General features: G+C 43.9%; 1 pseudogene; it reads left to right on the top strand.

The window, feature by feature from the left end:
- Positions 1–427: 427 nt before the first annotated feature.
- On the top strand, positions 428–4,988 carry LOC133895033 (BTB/POZ and MATH domain-containing protein 1-like; annotated as a pseudogene).
- The last annotated feature ends 343 nt before the right edge of the window (positions 4,989–5,331 follow it).

A 5,331-nucleotide genomic window follows, 5' to 3' on the forward strand; every position in this document is an offset into this window, starting at 1 on the left:
AAGTGCTGAAGAAGAAAATGGCGAAGGAGGTCTGGGACTGTCTTGAAACAAAGTTTGTTTGCACATATCAGGTTAAGAACGCGCGCCTGCAGATGTTGAAGAGCGAATTCAACACCATGAGTAAGCTGGAGGTTGAGACCTTGGATCAGTACGTCGGAAAGCTCAACGGCATGTCCGTCAGGTATGCAAACCTGGGGGCAGTGCCCGATGATGGTGCATTGGTCAAGAAATTGTTCGACACCGTGCCAGATTGTTTCCTCAGTGTGATCATTAGGATCAAGCAATTCTACGACCTCGACACCATGCTGTTTGAGGAAGCCGTGGGGCGGTTGAATACGTATGAAGAGCGAGCGCGCCCGCACGCATCCAGTGGCAATAGCGTTGGTGACGGCCAGCTCCTGCTCACTGAGGCCGAGTAGCGTTGGTGATGACCACCTCCTGCTCACTGAGGCCGAGTGGCAAGAATGGCAAAAGAATGACAGCAGTGATTCCTCGCGGAGTAGCAAGGTACCTCGAGCTCATGACAAAGTACGCTGAGGCTAAGGTGAGGGCACTGTTCGATTTTAGGCTAATCACCCCGGCCACCGGTCAGTCATTGTTGGTGTGCGCCTACAACATGCCAATGGTGTTCAAAGGTGCACAGGATTCTTAGGGCTACAAAAATTTCAAGAAGAGGAGCGAGCTGGAAGCGTCGCAGTACCTTCAGAACGACCGCCTCGTGATCGAGTGCAACTTAACTGTTATCATGGGGACGCTGGTGTCCAAATCAGTGACAATTCTAACTTTCAAGTGCCTCCCTCAGACTTGTTGGATAACATTAGAACATTGCTGGAGGCAGAGAAGAGGGCCGACATGATATTCAAGGTTAAAGCTGACACTACGTGAAAAACAGACAAAAAAGACACAATTTAGTGATGGATCATTATATGACCCATCACTTATGTAGCCTTAGGTCGGGACCGGACATTGACCCATCACTTATCACAATGGTGACGGGTCATAACTACACCCGTCACTTATTATCTGGTCATAAGTGATGGGTCTCTCTGCACCAGTCATTAGTGATGGGTCATGTTACGACCCGTCACTTATTATCTGGTCATAAGTGACGGATCTCCCTGCACCAGTCATAAGTGACAGGTCATGTTACGACCCGTCACTTATGACACCTGGTCAAAAGTGACGGGTCTCCCTACAGCAGTCATAAATGATGGGTCATGTTACGGTCCGTCACCGATGACTTAGCTCTGTTATAAGAGTTGGTCAGCTCCTGTATGTGCAAAACAAACTCAACAGTACTGCACGCATAGTAGATCTGGCAATTTTGTTCGGTTTCATCAGAGACTCTCCAATATCTTGTTGATTTCAAGCTTGAATTGTTGCTAGGTCTTTGAAGGTTTGCATCTCCCCCTTTCCTCATCCTCTAACCCCTATTTAATCTTGATTTTTTTGTACTTTGAGTTGTAATCGACCATTTTGCATCTTTATCCAAAATCTTAGTACAAGTAAGTTGTATTTATGTTAGATTTGATACTAGGTTGGTCCGATTTACCACTTCATGCCACAGATCTGGTGTAATTATATAGAATTTTTATCGCATGCTTAATCACCCAATTAAGATAATTGTTAATGAAGAATAAATGTTTTTACATTGTAGATAGCGGATAGAAGTTAGATGTACCTTGAGACCCGGACTTGTCCAGAGTACCTGAGTGGAGTGAAGTATTTCATGAGTGCTGCTTTGGCGGATATGAAAGATCATGGTAAAACGGCAATGTATTGTCCATGTCGCGATTGCAAGAATGATAAGAAGTTTCTGAAACCAGACAATATCCATGCACACTTCTCCTTACATGTTGGAACAAACATGGCGAGGAAAGCCTTAACGAGGGAGAGATGGATCGGGCCTCAATGCTGACAGTGTGGCTCAAGGACTTACACTCTGTGATATGGATTATGATCTCAGGGAAGAGGACATATTATGTTTCAATGATAATAATCTTGAGGATTTTGGGGAGAATGTGGACCAGATGGTGAAGGATGTTGAGCGGCACGACAAGTATAATAATGGTGAGTTTGCTAAATTCCAGGAATTTGTGCGGGATTCCAAGATGTCACTTTATGCTAACTGTAAGGAGAAGTACACACTGATATTTGGGAACCTAAAGATTCTACAGCTGAAGGCAATCCATGGTTGGACTGACAAGAGTTTCGAAGCATTGCTGGATCTGCTAAGGGACATGCTGCCAGAGGGGAACTTGGTGCTCGAGGGCGTCTATGACGCGAAGAAGATAATTTGTCCTTTAGAACTGGAAATAGAAAAAATACATGCATGTAAGCAGGATTGTATCTTGTTTCGTGGAGAGTATGCAGAGCTGGATCAATGCCTTGTGTGTGGAACCCATCGATATAAGCGTAGAAGTGGCGGCGATGACGGAGATGGAGGCAAGAAATGTAAAGGGCCTCTTAAGAAGGTGGTGTAGTATTTTCCTGTAATTCCTCATCTGAAGTGTTTGTTTGCCAACATAAAGGAGGCCCAATTGGTGCGTTGGCACAAGGAGGGTCGTAAGAACGACGCAATGATACGACACCCGATAGATTCCACTCAATGGCAAATCATTGATTGCACATTTGGTTGGTTTTCTAAAGAGTTGAGAAATATTAGGTTTGTTATGAGCACAGAGGTCATGAATCTATTTGGTAACATGAGTACCTCACATAGCACCTGGCCTGTTGTATTGTTGATCTACAACCTTCCACCCCAGTTTTGTAACAAGCGGAAAATACATTATGTTGTTGATCTTGGTATCAGGACCGAAACAACCTGGCAAAGATATCGATGTGTACCTCATACCTTTAGTCGATGATATTAAGAAACTTTGGTCGAAAGGCGTCGAGGTTTGGGATCAGTACAAGTAAGAGTACTTTACTTTGCATGCCATGTTGTTCATCACCATCAATGATTCATGAATCTAACTATATTCTTATATGTATGCACTTGATCAAAGAAACAAGGAAGAACAAGGAGCCCCTCGGATTTCTTGACCCTGAGGCCATTACAATCTCAATTATCCAACTTCACCCCGACTACGTTGTGGACTATGTGGCCAAGGCAATGCAACATTATTCCAAAATGGACTACCTATTGGGCGCCCATAACACCGGTGGTCATTGGATCTTACTGGTCATTTACCTCAAGTGGAACTTGGTGTGGTACCTCGACTCATCAAGACCAGTATGACCAAATGGCAAACCTAGAGAGTGTGATTACAATGCTATAAAAGGAATCCTTGATGCGTAAGTTCTACCTGGCTTAAATATTTAACTTTTCTAACATTCAAATATTCCCTAATTGATCTCTCTTTATGCAGGGCTTTTGTGACAAGTACCTTCGAGCTGATCCTAACTACAACATGATAGACGGTCGCAGACTGACACATAAGACCGGGTTCACGGTAAGTGCTACCAAATAGATGTACCTTCGAGCTTTTTTCCTTACGATTTAAACGTAAGTTTTCTTTTCCGTAGTGCCACCAACAACCACTGAGCAACGCCTGCGGATTCTATGTTGCATGGAACATGCTCCTCACGCTCCAATCAAAGGATATCAAATCTCCCGATGTAAGTTCAATACAAGATTATTCAGTACTAATTTTAGTAATTAGTTTAATTCCCTAATAATGTGACATTAGTTATACGTCAAATGATGTAGGATTTTTAGATTGTTTTCTTGACGATGGTGCACTCTTAGGGATTCAACAACGAATCACTGAGTTTATGTTGTTTGAAGTCATCAACCCACATGGCGTGTTGCACTTTAGAAACCTTAGAGGTCTTATGTAATATGAGTTTATTGAAACTTTGTAACATTTGTAATTCAGTAATGAATTGATGGAAACTTCATAACCTTTGCAATTACGTGATGAAGTGAGTTCTTATATAAGTGTCTTTGTCGATATGGATTTGGATACGTTGCTATTGTTTGTAGGGAGAAGACGGCTGCCAAATCCTAGCTATGCTCCAAGATGCAGCCAAGAAACAATACAATCATGCAGGGTAAAATACACATAAGTGATGGGTAAGTTTGTTACCAGTCACTTATGTGTTTATATAAGTGACGGGTAACTAGGTTACCCATCACTTATGTCTTCTCCCCAGCACATGGGTGAAAGATATAAGTTACCCGTCACTTATGTTAGGATATAAGTTACCCGTCACTTATGTTAGGATATAAGTTACCCGTCACTTATGTTAGGATATAAGTGTCGGGTGAAGAGGTTACCCATCACTTATGTCTTGCTCCCAAGCACATGGGAGACGCTCATAGGTGACGGGTCACGGTTACGACCCGCCATCTATTACCTCATTAGTTACAGGACCTTATCCGTCACCAATGACTAGTCATCAGTGGCGTGTTCGGGGTGACGAGTGTGGGACCCATCACCCATCTCCATTATGACCCATCACCCTTAGCCTCTTTTCACGTAGTGTGAGGTTTTCCGTGCCCACAAGCTTGTTCTTGCAATGCGGTCGTCGGTCTTTGACGCACAACTCTACGGACCGATGGGGGACAAGAGAAGGGAGAACATAAAAGTTAAGGATGTGCTGCCTGATGTTTTCAAGGCATTGCTTCACTTCATCTACACGGATTCGCTGCCCCCCATGGATGATGTTGATGGAGTTGAGAGTCATGAAATGGTCAAGCATTTACATGTGGCGGTAGATAGGTATGCCATGGAAAGAATGAAGTTGATGCGTGAGAGCATCCTTTAGGAGACTAGCTTGATGCTGAGAGCGTGGGGACCACTTTAGCTATAGCTGATCAGCACCATTGCGAAAAACTCAAAGATTCTTGCACTGGATTTATCAACTCTTCAGATAGAATGGATGATGTGGTGGCAAGCAAAGGTTATGAACACTTCAAAAGTGCATGTCCTGTTGTTTTTATTGATATATGGGAGAAAGCCGCTAAATCTCGCAAAATGTAGCACTACTACAGAAAACTCCTTCATTGCCGGCTCCAAAACCATCTTCACTGTTGGTTTTGGAGCCGATAGTGGGCAACGGGCAGTGATAGTTGAGTTCTATCAGTGCCGGCTCGGTAGACTAGTAGTGAAGGGGGTTATCACTGCCGGCTAAAGGATTTAACCGACAATGATTCTCTAGCATCACTGCAGGCAGTATCCTTTGACCGGTAGTGATGCCTTGGGTATCATTGCCGGCCGAAGGTTTGAGCCGGCAATGTTTTCCCTTTGCCCCCTCCACGGTCCTCCTCTCTGTCCTCTCTGTACTCCCTCTCTCCTCAATCTCTCTATCTCTCTCTCAATACAT

The sequence above is a fragment of the Phragmites australis genome, chromosome 16, assembly GCF_958298935.1.
Source record: "Phragmites australis chromosome 16, lpPhrAust1.1, whole genome shotgun sequence".
NCBI classification, from domain to species: domain Eukaryota; kingdom Viridiplantae; phylum Streptophyta; class Magnoliopsida; order Poales; family Poaceae; genus Phragmites; species Phragmites australis.